Below are 17194 nucleotides of genomic sequence, written 5' to 3'. Positions count from 1 at the left end.
ATATGCATATTCTAGTTACTGGGTAGGATTAGTAACCAGATTAAATCGGGTACATTTTTTTTATCCAGCCGTGCAAATACTGCCCCCTAGCCCTAACAGGTTAATGCTCCTTGGTTGGGGTCTGAGCAGATTATTTGTTGCAATTGCAAACGTAATAAAATGGTGGTCCGATAGTCCAGGATTATGAGGAAAAACATTAAGATCCACAACATTTATTCCATGGGACAAAACTAGGTCCAGAGTATGACTGTGGCAGTGAGTAGGTCCAGAGACATGTTGGACAAAACCCACTGAGTCGATGATGGCTCCGAAAGCCTTTTGGAGTGGGTCTGTGGACTATTCCATGTATATGTTAAAGTCACCAAAAATTAGAATATTATCTGCTATGACTACAAGATCCGATAGGAATTCAGGGAACTCAGTGAGGAACACTGCATATGGCCCAGGAGGCCTGTAAACAGTAGCTATAAAAAGTGAGTGAGTAGGCTGCATAGATTTCATGACTAGAAGCTCAAAAGACGAAAACGTCATTGTTTATTTTTTTGTAAATTGAAATTTGCTATCGTAAATGTTAGCAACACCTCCGCCTTTGCCGGATGCACGGGGGGTATGGTCACTAGCGTAACCAGGGGGTGAGGCCTCATTTAACACAGGAAACAACGCTCATTGACACATTCAAGAAGTACCATAGTGTTAACAAAGAATTTCATTAATCCCTTATTTTGGAAATTCGGATACGTGCCATGAATATTTTTTAAATTTGGTTTACTCCTTGCAGCTAATTGTATCAGTAGTTTCTGTGGTGTAGTGGTTATCACCTTTGCTTCACACGCGAAAGGTCCCTGTTTCGAAACCGGGCGGAAACAACGCTCATTGACACATTCTGAAGTACCATAGTGGTAATAGAAAATTTCTTGAATTCTTTATTTTGGAAATTCGAATACGTTCCATGAATATTTTTAAAATTCGGTTTACTCCTTGCAGAAAAATCAAGCAGCAGTTTCTGTAGTGTAGTGGTTATCACGTTCGAAACGGGGCGGAAACAGTCCTCTTTGACAAATGCACTAGGTACTGTACTTTCAACAAAAGAATAGTTATTTTCATAAATTCTGTATTTTGGAAATTCGAATACGTGCCATGAATATCTGTAAAATTCGGTTTACTCCTTGCAGATAATTGTTGAAGCAGTGTCTGTAGTGTAGTGGTTATCACGTTCGCTTAACACGCGAAAGGTCCTCAGTTCGAAAACGGGCGGAAACAGTGCTCTTTGACACGTGCAGTAGGTACAGTACTTTAAACAGAGAATAGTTATTTTAATAAATACCTTATTTTGGAAATTCGAATACGTGCCATGAATATCGGTAAAATTCACTTTACTTCTTGCAAGAAAATCAAGCAGCAGTTTCTGTAGTGTAGTGGTTATCACGTTCGCTTTACACGCGAAAGGTCCTCGGTTCAAAACCGGGTGGAAACAGTGCTCTTTGACACGTGCAGTAGGTACTGTACTATCAACAAAGAATAGTTAATTTCATAAATGCCTAATTTTGGAAATTTGAACACGTGCCATGAATATCAGTAAAGTTCGGTTTACTCCTTGCAGATAAGTATTACAGCAGTTTCTGTAGTGTAATGGTTATCACATTTGCATCACACGTGAAAGGTCCCTGGTTCAAAACCAGGATGAAACAATGCTCATTGACACATTCAAGAAGTACCATAGTGTTAACAAAGAATTTCACTAATCCCTTTTTTTGGAAATTCGAATACGTGCCATGAATATTTTTAAAATGTGGTTTTCTCCTTGCAGCTAATTGTAGCAGTAGTTCCTGTGGTGTAGTGGTTATCACCTTTGCTTCACACGCGAAAGGTCCCTGTTTCGAAACCGGGCGGAAACAACGCTCATTTACACATTCTGAAGTACCATAGTGGTAACAGAAAATGTCATGAATTCATTATTTTGGAAATTCGAATACGTTCCATGAATATTTTTTAAATTCGGTTTACTTCTTGCAGCTAATTGTAGCAGTAGTTCCTGTGGTGTAGTGGTTATCACCTTCGCTTCACACGCGAAAGGTCCCTGTTTTGAAACCGGGCGGAAACAACGCTCATTGACACATTCTGAAGTACCATAGTGGTAACAGAAAATTTCATGAATTCTTTATTTTGGAAATTCGAATACGTTCCATGAATATTTTTTAAATTCGGTTTACTCCTTGCAGAAAAATCAAGCAGCAGTTTCTGTTAATTGTTGAAGCAGTGTCTGTAGTGTAGTGGTTATCACGTTCGTTTAACACGCGAAAGGTCCTCAGTTCGAAAACGGGCGGAAACAGTGCTCTTTGACACGTGCAGTAGGTACAGTACTTTAAACAGAGAATAGTTATTTTAATAAATACCTTATTTTGGAAATTCGAATACGTGCCATGAATATCTGTAAAATTCACTTTACTTCTTGCAAGAAAATCAAGCAGCAGTTTCTGTAGTGTAGTGGTTATCACGTTCGCTTTACACGCGAAAGGTCCTCGGTTCAAAACCGGGTGGAAACAGTGCTCTTTGACACGTGCAGTAGGTACTGTACTATCAACAAAGAATAGTTAATTTCATAAATGCCTAATTTTGGAAATTTGAACACGTGCCATGAATATCAGTAAAGTTCGGTTTACTCCTTGCAGATAAGTATTACAGCAGTTTCTGTAGTGTAGTGGTTATCACATTTGCTTCACACGTGAAAGGTCCCTGGTTCAAAACCAGGATGAAACAATGCTCATTGACACATTCAAGAAGTACCATAGTGTTAACAAAGAATTTCACTAATCCCTTTTTTTGGAAATTCGAATACGTGCCATGAATATTTTTAAAATGTGGTTTTCTCCTTGCAGCTAATTGTAGCAGTAGTTCCTGTGGTGTAGTGGTTATCACCTTTGCTTCACACGCGAAAGGTCCCTGTTTCGAAACCGGGCGGAAACAACGCTCATTTACACATTCTGAAGTACCATAGTGGTATCAGAAAATGTCATGAATTCAATTTTTTGGAAATTCGAATACGTTCCATGAATATTTTTAAAATTCGGTTTACTTCTTGCAGCTAATTGTAGCAGTAGTTCCTGTGGTGTAGTGGTTATCACCTTCGCTTCACACGCGAAAGGTCCCTGTTTTGAAACCGGGCGGAAACAACGCTCATTGACACATTCTGAAGTACCATAGTGGTAACAGAAAATTTCATGAATTCTTTATTTTGGAAATTCGAATACGTTCCATGAATATTTTTTAAATTCGGTTTACTCCTTGCAGAAAAATCAAGCAGCAGTTTCTGTAGTGTAGTGGTTATCACGTTCGCTTTACACGCGAAAGGTCCTCAGTTTGAAACCGGGAGGAAACAGTGCTCTTTGACATGTGCTGTGGGTACTGTACTATTAACAGAGAATAGTTAATTTCATAAATGCCTAATTTTGGAAATTTGAACACGTGCCATGAATATCTGTAAAATTCGGTTTACTCCTTGCAGATAAGTGTTACAGCAGTTTCTGTACTGTAGTGGTTATCACGTTCGCTTTACACGCGAAAGGTCCCTGGTTCGAAACCAGGCGGAAACAGTGGTCTTTGACACGTGCAGTAGGTACAGTACTTTTAACAGAGAATAGTTATTTTCATAAATGCCTAATTTTGGAAATTTGAACACGTGCCATGAATATCAGTAAAGTTCGGTTTCCTCCTTGCAGATAAGTGTTACAGCAGTTTCTGTAGTGTAGTGGTTATCACGTTTGCTTCACACGCAAAAGGTCCCTGGTTCGAAACCAGGGGGAAACAACGCTCATTGGCACATTCTGAAGTACCATAGTGGTAACCGGAAATTTCATGAATTCTTTATTTTGGAAATTCGAATACTTTCCATGAATATTTTTAAAATTTGGTTTACTCCTTGCAGAAAACTCAAGCAGCAGTTTCTGTAGTGTAGTGGTTATCACGTTTGCTTTACAAGCGAAAGGTCCTCAGTTTGAAACCGGGAGGAAACAGTGCTCTTTGACATTTGCAGTAGGTACTGTACGATTAACAGAGAATAGTTACTTTCATAAATGCCTAATTTTGGAAATTTGAACACGTTCCATGAATATCTGTAAAATTCGGTTTACTTCTTGCAAGAAAATCAAGCAGCAGTTTCTGTAGTGTAGTGGTTATCGCGTTCGCTTTACACGCGAAAGGTCCTCGGTTCGAAACCGGGCGGAAACAGTGCTCTTTGACAAGTGCAGTAGGTACTGTACTTTCAACAAAGAATTGTTATTTTCATGAATTCTGTATTTTGGAAATTCGAATACGTGCCATGAATATTTTTAAAATTCGGTTTACTCCTTGCAGCTAATTGTAGCAGTAGTTTCTGTGGTGTAGTGGTTATCACGTTTGCTTCACACGTGAAAGGTCCCTGGTTCGAAACCGGGCGGAAACAACGCTCATTGACACATTCTGAAGTACCATAGTGGTAACAGAAAATTTCATGAATTCTTTATTTTGGAAATTCGAATACGTGCCATGAATATTTTTAAAATTCGGTTTACTCCTTGCAGAAAAATCAAGCAGCAGTTTCTGTAGTGTAGTGGTTATCACGTTCTCTTTACACGTGAAAGGTCCTCAGTTTGAAACTGGGAGGAAACAGTGCTCTTTGACACGTGCAGTAGGTACTGTACTTTCAACAAAGAATTGTTATTTTCATGAGTTCTGTATTTTGGAAATTCGAATACGTGCCATGAATATCTGTAAAATTCGGTTTACTCCTCGCAGCTAAATGTAGCAGCAGTTTCTGTAGTGTAGTGGTTATCACTTTCGCTTTACACGTGAAAGGTCCTCAGTTTGAAACCGGGAGGATACAGTGCTCTTTGACATGTGCAGTAGGTACTGTACTATTAACAGAGAATAGTTATTTTCATAAATGCCTAATTTTGGAAATTTGAACACGTGCCATGAATATCTGTAAAATTCGGTTTACTCCTTGCAGATAATTGTTGAAGCAGTTTCTGTAGTGTAGCGGTTATCACGTTCGCTTCACACGCCCCTTTTTGGAGTTTCAGGAAGTGGAAGAGAAGCAGGTGTCTGAGTGCTTGAGAGAGAATATCGTTTTTTTTGGAGGTCTAGTTGACTTATAAGTTTGAAAGTTTGTGAGTGACTGTACTGAAGTCTCTGTGAAACGTTTTTGCTATTGTCCCCAATCAGCGTGAGCTGTTTGGGGGATATTGCTTAAAATAACCGGACGGACAACATGGCTTCGACATCAAGAATACAAACGACGACGAGAAAGGACAACAGTGAAATCAGAATGTTAAACGAAGAACTGAAAAAAAGAACATATGAGAAGGAACTGACGGTGAACGTGGAAATAAGTGGAGAAGGGAAAATAACAACGATGGAATTGCTGAGAGGAATAAAGGAAGTTTGCGGAACAATACTGGGATGTCGAATGAAAGACGGGAATAAGTATGAAGTAACAATGTCTCATGTAAATGGAAAAGAAAGACTAATAGACGGGCTAAAGATAAAGAACTGTCAAATCATGGCTAAAGAACTAGGGAACGATGAGCTGGTGGTGTCCTTTTTGAACTTGCCCTCATACATTACGGATGAGGAGATAGAAGAGAAACTAAAAGGCTGGAAGGTGAAGGCGACCACGCCAATCAAGAGGAGGATGTGGCCAGGAACGGACATTGTAGATGGGACAAGATTTTGCAAGGTAAAGTTTACAGACAATGTGCAATCCTTGCCATATTCTACTAAATTTAACACTGTCGAGGGATTTGAATATTTTCGTGTAATCCACGACAATCAAGTGAAGGTATGTAGATTATGTATTCAGCCGGGGCACATACTTAAGGAATGTCCGGAATTCACATGCCACAAATGTAGTGAACAAGGGCATTATGCCAGAGAATGTCGGAACATAGGAAATGTGTGCAAAATGTGTGACAGACCTAAAGTTAGATGTAGCTGTAATAAGGGAGAAAATCACTTACTTTTGCAAACAATGGACCTCACGTCTGAGGAAGAGGGGAGTGTGCCTATGGAGAGGGAGGATGAGAGTGACATGGAGAGTGTGACTCCAGAGACAGTGGCAGATAAGCTTGAAGAGCCTGTAATGTCTCCTGGCAAAGCACGAGACGCCGTTTTAGTCTCTGCTGCTGACAAGGTGGAACAGCAGCACATGATGGGTGAAAGACATACACAGGTAGAGATGGTGCAAGGTGCTTCTCAGGTGCCTGAGCCAGCTTTAAGCCTGTGTAAAAATTACACCAAAGAGTGGGCTGGGTCCACTGAAGTCACGGGCACTGTTAAAGCGCACTTTTCAAAAGGCTTCCCCGCCGATCCCCCCAAAAATCCAAATAAAGAGACGGATGATGAAATAGATAGTGAGGATCTTCAGTTGTTTGTAAAAAATAAGAGGTCATTGTCGAAAACCAGGGAGATGATGGGTTTTGGAAAAAATGAAAAAGTAGGATTTTTAAGGACTTGTTTGGCTCTGATTATACTTCTGCACACATTCATAATGATTACAGTCACATCCCTAAATGGTAACAGTTTGAGAAACATGAGCAAATTTGAGCAGGTATTAGTGTCTGTTAAGGCAGACATGTTGTGTTTTCAAGAGACCAATTGGACAGACTCCAAAATGCAGGAGATTAAGAGTAAATGGTCAGATTTAATTTTTTGTAGTCATGGAGGGGATAAAACATGTGGTGTGGCTATTTTGATAAAAAATGATGTGGTGCAAAATGTAAAATAAATATATGCTGACAATGATGGCAGACTTATTGTAATTGAATTTGAAGTTCAAAATGTAGTTTTTCGTTTAATTAATGTTTATGCTTCAAACATTGAATCTGAAAGGAGAGAAATGTTTCACAAATTAAAAACACTGTGCTCAGAAAACTGTATACTGATAGGAGATTTTAATGTGAGGTGTAGTAGAATGGATGCCTCTAGTTGTGCTAAATTCAGATATAACTCTTCTAGAAATGCATTATGGAAACTTATGAATGAGGAGAATCTAGTAGATATATGGAGGGCTGAAAATCCAAACAGAAGAGTATTCTCTAGAAGGCAGGTGGTTCTAAAGGAATTAAAACAAAGCAGAATTGATTTATGTCTAGCAAAACAAGAATTGGTGCAGAATGTTAAGAAGGTGTCATATACCTTTACAGCATATAGTGATCATGCAGTAATGTCATTTCAAATGGGTTTTGGTGTGGAGAGGAGAGGGGGAGGTGTCTGGTGTTTAAATGCCAGTCTGTTAAAGGAGGAAGGATATAGAAATGAAATTGTTGAATGTATTAATGATGAAATGTCTAATGTACTGTTAAAAGAGAATGTGTGTTTATGGTGGGAGGAAGTGAAAGTAAAAGTAAAAAATAGGAGTATTAGGTACGCAAAAAATCATAACCGTTTAGATAAGCAGAAAGAAATAATGCTTAGGAATAGGATGTTGCATGAACTTGAAAAGGCTGATACGGATCCAGACTATGATGTTGTGAATTATTTGAAAATCCATGCAGAGCTGGGTCGTTATGAAAAAAATAAATGTTTGGGTGCTATTGTTAGGAGCAGGGCACAGTACGCTTTGGAGGGAGAGAAATGTACATCCTTTTTTTTGGGTCTGGAAAAAAGAAAACAAACTAAGAGTTACATTGTAGAGTTGGAAGATGAAAGAGGTGTAAAGGTAAACGATTTTGTTGGGATCTTAGAGACAGTTGAAACCTTTTACAGAAATCTTTACAAAAAGAATGATGTAGATAAAGTGTGTGTTGTAAAAGTGTTGGATACAATTAGTGCCAAAGTATCGCAGGCAGATAGAATGATGTGTGATGAAGAGATTTCGATTATGGAAATCAAGGAAGCAATTGTTAGCACGCAAGGTAATAAAAGTCCGGGTTTGGATGGTTTAACAAATGAGTTCTATAAAGTCTTTGTAGATATTTTGGCACCCATTTTAGTGAGGGTGTTTCATTATATGGAAGAGAATAAGGAAATCCCTGAGTCTATGTCAACTGGAATGTTAACGATCTTATTCAAAAATAGGGGCAGTAGATTAAAGTTAGAAAATTATAGGCCTATTAGCCTTCTAAATTCGGATTATAAGATACTGACTAAAGTGTTAGCGAATAGGATGAAAAAGGTGATTGGGAGTATTATTGAATCAACACAAGCCTACGGCATACCTGGAAGAGATATTGCAGATGTAATTTGTACAATTAGGGATGTTGTTAATCAAATGAAAAATGAAGGTGGTATAGTTTTAAGTTTGGACTTTAACAAAGCTTTCGATAGAGTGGAGCACAGCTTTTTATTACAGACTTTGGAGAGGTTTGGGTTTGGGCCAAAGTTTGTATCTTGGATCAACCTGTTGTATAGTGGGGCTAAAAGTTGTGTTAAATGTAACGGAGTGTTAACAGATACTTTCCCTGTGGAGAGGTCAGTAAGGCAGGGCTGTCCTTTGTCAGCTCTGCTGTACAGTGTTTCTACAGAACCATTAGCTACATTGATAAATAGTAATAAAGAAGTAAGGGGTGTTGGAATCCCAGGTGGTGGTGTCAGTGTTGTACATCAGTACGCTGATGACACTACTTGTACTGTGAAGGATATAGAAAGTATTGGAAGCATTATGGGGATCATAGATATATATGGCAAGGCATCGGGTGCTAAAGTTAATATAGAGAAGACTGAAATAATGTTTGTTGGGGATATCAATGTAAACGGGTGTGAGATTCCATTCAAGAGCGCAAAGGATTTTATTAAAGTGCTGGGAGTAAACATTGGTGTAAAGGAGAAAGAGGCAAAAGATATAACTTGGACTGGGATCCTTAATAAAGTCAAGCTAACGTTGAATTTCTGGAAAAATAGAAAACTAAAGTTACAAGGGAAAGTAATTGTTGCAAATGCTTTGGTATTATCCAAATTTGTGTATGTTTTGGGAGTCCTGGACATGCCGGAGTGGGTCCTAAATGAATTGAATAATGTGGTGTCAAATTTTATATGGGATGGTAAAGGAGTGAGAATATCTCAGAAAACATTGATTGCTGACTATGTGGATGGAGGTTTAAAACTTGTAGATTTAGGTGTCAAAAGAAAAGCTATTAGGATAAAAACAGTAAAGAAATATTTGTATGACAGTGAAGATTATGGCTGGAAACACTTCTTTAGAGTCTACTTAGAGGAGAGTGGTGGTTGTGAGGATAATGGTTTATTGATGGGGCTTAAAAGGGCAATGTTTGAAAAGGTACCAGATTTTTATAAAGAGGTGCTAAATGCATGGGCAGAGTTGTTGCCTAATGTATATTATGAATGTGGACATATTAACCTATATTTCTGAATGAGAAAATCAAGAACAAAGAAAAAGTTTTGTATAATAAAGTATTTATGAGTGCAGGTCTACGGCAAATAAAAGATTATACATATGAGGTAATTCCAGGGTTTTTACCTGGGGAAGCTATTTTTGACATAATCAATGAATGGGATGAAGAGGTGGGAAGGGGAACAGTGAATAATATGTATGACAAGATAAAGAATAGTATACCAAGAGCATGGGTTGATTTAATAAATAGTGAAGTTGAAAGAGAAGATTTATTTGTATTTCCTAATTTGTTCATTGGTAGCAGTAAGAAGAAAGTACATTTATCTAGTATACCAGTGAAAAGATTGTATAGAATAATGGTAGGTAAAGTGTGTAGAAGGCCGGCTGCTGAGAAATTTTGGAAAGTAGTTTTTCCGGAATTGGATGAAAAAAAGATATGGGGAAATTTAAATGTAAAATATAATAGTAAGGAGTGTGAAAATAATGATTTCAAACTAAGACATAATAGAATATTTACAAAGGTGGTGCTAAAGAAAATTAATTGTGAGATAGAAAGGGAATGCGACGTATGTGGACGTTTCCCGGAAACTCTTATGCATTTGTTTATAGAATGTGAGGATTTTAATTTTTTTTTTGTAAAGTTAAGGAAATGTTATGTAGAAACTGGGGGGGAGATTTCGTGAAAAAGTATGCGTGGGAGGAACTTTTGTTATTTGGAGTGTCTGGTAAATGTGAGGGTGCTAATGTGTGTTTGTTGAATATGGTTTTGAGTTTTGTGAGGTATGCTATTTTTTGTAGGAGGAATTATGTTTCTTTTGACAGAAAGAGGGTTCAGGTGTGGAGTATCTTTATAGCACTGTTCAGTAAACACATAGATATGTTGTTTAATTATGGGATGGAACATTTTGATGAGTCTTTTGTTGAAGGGAGTGGGTTAATTTCACGAGAGGAGAGTGGAGGTATCACTTATAATTTTTGAAAGCACTGTTTTGATATTTTCTTTGTTGATAATTTGATAGGGGGTGAATTGTTCACCTGCCTCTGTTAGTCTAGTGTCTTCTGTATTGTTCTCTGTGGATTGTACTGTAAACAGTAGATTGTACTGTAAATATTGTAAACAAACATTTTTGATAATAAAAAAAATAAAAAATAAAAAATAAATCACGTTCGCTTTACACGCGAAAGGTCCCTGGTTCGAAACCAGGCGGAAACAACGCTCATTGACTCATTCAAGAAGTACCATAGTGTTAACAAAGAATTTAATTCGTCCCTTATTTTGGAAATTCTAATACGTGCCATGAATATTTTTAAAATTCGGTTTACTCCTTGCAGCTAACTGTAGCAGTAGTTTCTGTGGTGTAGTTGTAATCATGTTTGCTTCACACGCGAAATGGTCCCTGGTTCGAAACCGGGCGGAAACAACGCTCATTGACACATTCTGAAGTACCATAGTGGTAACAGAGAATTTCATGAATTTTTTATTTTGGAAATTCGAATATGTGCCATGAATATCGGTAAAATTCGGTTTACTCCTTGCAGAAAAATCAAGCAGCAGTTTCTGTAGTGTAGTGGTTATCACGTTCGCTTAACACGCGAAAGGTCCTCGGTTTGAAACCGGGAGGAAACAGTGCTCTTTGACACGTGCAGTAGGTACTGTACTTTCAACAAAGAATTAGTTATTTTCATAAATTCCTGTATTTTGGAAATTCGAATACGTGCCATGAATATCTGTAAAATTCGGTTTACTCCTTGCAGCTAAGTGAAGAAGCAGTTTCTGTAGTGTAGTGGTTATCACGTTCGCTTTACACACGAAAGGTCTTCGGTTTGAAACCGGGAGGAAACAGTGCTCTTTGACACATGCAGTAGGTACTGTACTTTAAACAGAGAATAGTTATTTTCATAAATGCATTATTTTGGAAATTCGAATACGTGCCATGAATATCTTATATTTATATTTCCCTCAATAACTTTAAACATCAGCTATCTGAGCAGCTAACCGATCGCTGCAGCTGTACATAGGCCATCTGTAAATAGCCCACCCAATCTACCTACCTCATCCCCATATTGTTTTTATTTACTTTCTGCTCTTTTGCACACCAGTATTTGTACTTGCACATCATCATCTGCTCATCTGTCACTCCAGTGTTAATTTGCTAAATTGTAATTACCTCACTACCATGGCCTATTTATTACCTTACCTCCTCATGCCATTTGCACACACTGAATATAGACTTTCTTTTTTTCTATTGTGTTATTGACTGTACGCTTGTTTATTCCATTTGTAACTCTATGTTGTTGTTTGTGTCGCACTGCTTTGCTTTATCTTGGCCAGGTTGCAGTTCTCAATGAGAACTTGTTCTCCACCAGCTTACCTGGTTAAATAAAGGTGAAATAAAATAAAATAAGAAACATTTTTTATCTTTCCCAGAACGGGGATGTAGCTCAGTGGTAGAGCGCATGCTTCGCATGTATGAGGTCCTGGGTTCAATCCCCAGCATCTCCATTTAAAATTCCTGCATTGACCCAACTCCTACTTTACAGAATGTTGTAATTCTAAGCAGGAAACAGAGACGTGCTAAATAATTTGGTTTTGTAATCTGAAGAACATTCCTTCAATCCCTGTTCGTACAATTATAGAACAGAAGTGGCATGATTGCCATCTTTTATGGCGTCATTTTCAAAAACTGAAGTTTATGGGTTCGATCCCAGTCTGTACCTGGTTTAAGAATTGCTGCTATCATTTCCTTGTAGTTTCAATGGAGTGGTGTATATAAAAAGTACATTGTATTGATATTGCATTTTATCTGCAAATGAAATGGGATGGAAGCTCAGAGGGGGAGTGCATGCAAAATATGTATGAGGTCCTCGGTTCAATCCCAAGATTCTCCACTGAGTTTATTTGCGTGCCAAATTCACATTTACACAACTACTACTTTCCTGATTGTTGATATATAATACAGAGTGTAGAGTGGCATGGTGACCAAGTGGTAAGGCGTTGGTCTTGTAAACTGAAGATCATGGGTTCAAATCCCTTCTGTGCCTTTATGAAAGACATCTGATATCATAGACCTGTGCTTTATTTGGAGGACTTTGCAGAAAATCAAGTTGTATCAATATTGCAACTCAGCTATTATAGTAAGGGGATGAATCTCTATGCTAGAGCCAGTACTTTACATGAATGCGGTCCAACGTTAATCCCCAACTTCTCTGTTGAGTGTAATTAGTTGTTAAATTAGCTTTTGCACAACTCCCACTTTCCAGAATGTTGACATTCTAAGAAGGAAATAGATATGCTAAATCATCTGTTTCTGTAAACTGAAGCACATGGGTTCAATCCTTGTTTGACGTTTATGGAAGATAGCTGATATTATAGAAATGTACTTTCATTAGAACAGTGTAAAGAAAAGGTAAATTGTATTGATATGACCACTGCGACCTGTATGCTCTAGTCGGCTGGCCCTCGCTACCTATTCGTCTCCAGACCCACTGGCTCCAGGTCATCTATAAGTCTGTGCTAGGTAAAGCTCCGCCTTATCTCAACTCACTGGTCACGATAAAAACACCCACCCGTAGCACTCGCTCCAGCAGATATATCTCACTGGTCATCCCCAAAGCCAACACCTCCTTTGGCTGCCTTTCCTTCCAGTTCTCTGCTGCCAATGACTGGAACGAATTGCAAAAATCGTTGAACCTGGACACTTATATTTCCCTCACTAACTTTAACCTCTTGGGGCTAGGTGGACGCTAGCGTGCCACCCGTGGTGCACTCCATCAACAGCAGGTGCATTTCAAGAGCGGCAAATTTGAATCCAAATAAATGTCAAAATTCAAATTTTTCAAAAATACAACTATTTTACACCATTTGAAAGATAAACATCTCCTTAATCTAACCACGTTTTACGATTTCAAAAAGGTTTTATGGCGAAAGCATAAATTTAGAGTATGTTAGGACAGTACATTTACAAGAGTTGTGTGTAATGTTTTGTCAAGTCAAAGACAGGGTCACCAAAACCATAAAACCAGCTAAAATGATGCACTAACCTTTTACAATCTCCATCAGATGACACTCCTAGGACATTATGTTAGACAATGCATGCATTTTTAGTTCTATCAAGTTCATATTTATATCCAAAAACAGCGTTTTACTATGGCATTGATGTTGAGGAAATCGTTTCCCTCCAATAACCGGCAGTCAAGTCAGCGTCACAAATTAAATAATTAAAATTAGAAAACATTGGTAAAATATTATATTGTATTTTAAAGAATTATAGATTTACATCTCTTGAACGCAATCAACTTGCCAGATTTAAAAATAACCTTACTGGGAAATCACACTTTGCAATAATCTGAGCACTGCGCCCAGAAAAATACGCGTTGCGATACAGACTAGACGTCATGTTGGGGAGATCTAAAATCGAAAATACTATGTAAATAATCCATTACCTTTGATTCTCTTCATCAGATGTCACTTCCAGGTATCACAGGTCCATAACGAATGTAGTTTTGTTCAAAAATGCTCATCATTTATGTCCAAAAATCTCCGTCTCGTTAGCACATGATGTAAGCCAGCCGGACTTCTCGTCATGAACGAGGGGAAAAAATATATTTCCGTTCGTTCAAACATGTCAAACGTTGTATAGCATAAATCATTAGGGCCTTTTTTAACCAGAACATGAATAATATTCAAGGTGGACGAATGCATACTCTTTTATAACGTATTGGAACGAGGGTACCCAAGATGAACTCGCGCGCCAGGTGTCTAATGGGACATCATCGTTCCATGGCTCTTGTTCGGTCAGATCTCTCTCCAGAAGACTCAAAACACTTTGTAAAGGCTGGTGACATCTAGTGGAAGCAATAGGAAGTGCCAAAATATTCCTAAACCCCTGTGTTTTTCAATGGGATAGGTTTAAAGTCAATACAACACATCAGGTATCCACTTCCTGTCAGAAAATGTCTCAGGGTTTTGCCTGCCAAATGAGTTCTGTTATACTCACAGACACCATTCAAACAGTTTTGGAAACTTTAGAGTGTTTTCTATCCATATATAATAAGTATATGCATATTCTAGTTACTGGGTAGGATTAGTAACCAGATTAAATCGGGTACATTTTTTTTATCCAGACGTGCAAATGCTGCCCCCTAGACCCAACAGGTTAAACATCAGCTATCTGAGCAGCTAACCGATCGCTGCAGCTGTACATAGGCCATCTGTAAATAGCCCACCCAATCTACCTACCTCATCCCCATATTGTTTTTATTTACTTTCTGCTCTTTTGCACACCAGTATTTGTACTTGCACATCATCATCTGCTCATCTATCACTCCAGTGTTAATTTGCTAAATTGTAATTACCTCACTACCATGGCCTATTTATTACCTTACCTCCTCATGCCATTTGCACACACTGAATATAGACTTTCTTTTTTTCTATTGTGTTATTGACTGTACGCTTGTTTATTCCATTTGTAACTCTATGTTGTTGTTTGTGTCGCACTGCTTTGCTTTATCTTGGCCAGGTTGCAGTTCTCAATGAGAACTTGTTCTCCACTAGCTTACCTGGTTAAATAAAGGTGAAATAAAATAAAATAAGATACATTTTTAATCTTTCCCAGAACGGGGATGTAGCTCAGTGGTAGAGCGCATGCTTCGCATGTATGAGGTCCTGGGTTCAATCCCCAGCATCTCCATTTAAAATTACTGCATTGACCCAACCAACTCCTACTTTACAGAATGTTGTAATTCTAAGCAGGAAACAGAGACGTGCTAAATAATTTGGTTTTGTAATCTGAAGAACATTCCTTCAATCCCTGTTCGTACAATTATAGAACAGAAGTGGCATGATTGCCATCTTTTATGGCGTCATTTTCAAAAACTGAAGTTTATGGGTTCGATCCCAGTCTGTACCTGGTTTAAGAATTGCTGCTATCATTTCCTTGTAGTTTCAATGGAGTGGTGTTTTAAAAAAGTACATTGTATTGATATTGCATTTTATCTGCAAATGAAATGGGATGGAAGCTCAGAGGGGGAGTGCATGCAAAATATGTATGAGGTCCTCGGTTCAATCCCAAGATTCTCCACTGAGTTTATTTGCGTGCCAAATTCACATTTACACAACTACTACTTTCCTGAATGTTGATATATAATTCAGAACGTAGAGTGGCATGGTGGCCAAGTGGTAAGGCGTTGGTCTTGTAAACCGAAGATCATGGGTTCAAATCCCTTCTGTGCCTTTATGAAAGACATCTGATATCATGGACCTGTGCATTAATTGGAGGACTTTGCAGAAAATCAAGTTGTATCAATATTGCAACACAGCTATGATAGTAAGTGGATGAATCTCCATGGTAGAGCCAGTACTTTACATGAATGCGGTCCAACGTTAATCCCCAACTTCTATGTTGAGTGTAATTAGTTGTTAAATTAGCTTTTGTACAACTCCCACTTTCCAGAATGTTGACATTCTAAGAAGGAAATAGATATGCTAAATCATCTGTTTCTGTAAACTGAAGCACATGGGTTCATCCTTGTTTGACGTTTATGGAAGATAGCTGATATTATGGAAATGTACTTTCATTAGAACAGTGCAAAGAAAAGGTCAATTGTATTGATATGACCACTGCGACCTGTATGCTCTAGTCGGCTGGCCCTCGCTACCTATTCGTCACCAGACCCACTGGCTCCAGGTCATCTATAAGTCTATGCTAGGTAAAGCTCCGCCTTATCTCAACTCACTGGTCACGATAAAAACACCCACCCGTAGCACTCGCTCCAGCAGATATATCTCACTGGTCATCCCCAAAGCCAACACCTCCTTTGGCTGCCTTTCCTTCCAGTTCTCTGCTGCCAATGACTGGAACGAATTGCAAAAATCGCTGAACCTGGACACTTATATTTCCCTCACTAACTTTAAACATCAGCTATCTGAGCAGCTAACCGATCGCTGCAGCTGTACATAGGCCATCTGTAAATAGCCCACCCAATCTACCTACCTCATCCCCATATTGTTTTTATTTACTTTCTGCTCTTTTGCACACCAGTATTTGTACTTGCACATCATCATCTGCTCATCTGTCACTCCAGTGTTAATTTGCAAAATTGTAATTACCTCACTACCATGGCCTATTTATTACCTTACCTCCTCATGCCATTTGCACACACTGAATATAGACTTTCTTTTCTTCTATTGTGTTATTGACTGTACGCTTGTTTATTCCATTTGTAACTCTATGTTGTTGTTTGTGTCGCACTGCTTTGCTTTATCTTGGCCAGGTTGCAGTTCTCAATGAGAACTTGTTCTCCACTAGCTTACCTGGTTAAATAAAGGTGAAATAAAATAAAATAAGATACATTTTTAATGTCTCCCAGAACGGGGATGTAGCTCAGTGGTAGAGCGAATGTTTTGCATGTATGAGGTCCTGCGTTCAATCCCCAGCTTCTCCATTTAAAATTATTGCATTGACCCAACTCCTACTTTACAGAATGTTGTAATTCTAAGCAGGAAACAGAGATGTGCTAAATAATTTGGTTTTGTAATCTGAAGAACATTCCTTCAATCCCTGTTCGTACAATTATAGAACAGAAGTTGCATGATTGCCATCTTTTATGGCGTCATTTTCAAAAACTGAAGTTTATGGGTTCGATCCCAGTCTGTACCTGGTTTAAGAATTGCTGCTATCATTTCCTTGTAGTTTCAATGGAGTGGTGTATATAAAAAGTACATTGTATTGATATTGCATTTTATCTGCAAATGAAATGGGATGGAAGCTCAGAGGGGGAGTGCATGCAAAATATGTATGAGGTCCTCGGTTCAATCCCAAGATTCTCCACTGAGTTTATTTGTGTGCCAAATTCACATTTACACAACTA

The 17194-nt window shown here is 38.3% G+C and overlaps 8 non-coding genes across 8 annotated transcripts; all 8 read left to right on the top strand.

The window, feature by feature from the left end:
* Positions 1 to 1401: 1401 nt before the first annotated feature.
* Positions 1402 to 1474, top strand: trnav-uac (transfer RNA valine (anticodon UAC)). Its single transcript has one exon. It is a non-coding gene; the product is annotated as a tRNA-Val (tRNA).
* A 996-nt stretch (positions 1475 to 2470) lies between these two features.
* On the top strand, positions 2471 to 2543 carry trnav-uac (transfer RNA valine (anticodon UAC)). Its single transcript has one exon. It is a non-coding gene; the product is annotated as a tRNA-Val (tRNA).
* A 974-nt stretch (positions 2544 to 3517) lies between these two features.
* On the top strand, positions 3518 to 3590 carry trnav-uac (transfer RNA valine (anticodon UAC)). Its single transcript has one exon. It is a non-coding gene; the product is annotated as a tRNA-Val (tRNA).
* Positions 3591 to 3731: 141 nt separating this feature from the next.
* trnav-cac (transfer RNA valine (anticodon CAC)) lies at positions 3732 to 3804 on the top strand. Its single transcript has one exon. It is a non-coding gene; the product is annotated as a tRNA-Val (tRNA).
* Positions 3805 to 4151: 347 nt separating this feature from the next.
* trnav-uac (transfer RNA valine (anticodon UAC)) lies at positions 4152 to 4224 on the top strand. The gene has a single exon. It is a non-coding gene; the product is annotated as a tRNA-Val (tRNA).
* A 7532-nt stretch (positions 4225 to 11756) lies between these two features.
* Positions 11757 to 11828, top strand: trnaa-cgc (transfer RNA alanine (anticodon CGC)). The gene has a single exon. It is a non-coding gene; the product is annotated as a tRNA-Ala (tRNA).
* A 3115-nt stretch (positions 11829 to 14943) lies between these two features.
* On the top strand, positions 14944 to 15015 carry trnaa-cgc (transfer RNA alanine (anticodon CGC)). Its single transcript has one exon. It is a non-coding gene; the product is annotated as a tRNA-Ala (tRNA).
* A 471-nt stretch (positions 15016 to 15486) lies between these two features.
* Positions 15487 to 15558, top strand: trnat-ugu (transfer RNA threonine (anticodon UGU)). Its single transcript has one exon. It is a non-coding gene; the product is annotated as a tRNA-Thr (tRNA).
* Positions 15559 to 17194: the final 1636 nt, after the last annotated feature.

This window comes from Salmo salar, unplaced genomic scaffold (genome assembly GCF_965601325.2).
Source record: "Salmo salar unplaced genomic scaffold, fSalSal1 ptg000588l, whole genome shotgun sequence".
In the NCBI taxonomy this organism is placed as follows: domain Eukaryota; kingdom Metazoa; phylum Chordata; class Actinopteri; order Salmoniformes; family Salmonidae; genus Salmo; species Salmo salar.
This window is presented reverse-complemented; position numbering and strand designations above follow the sequence as displayed.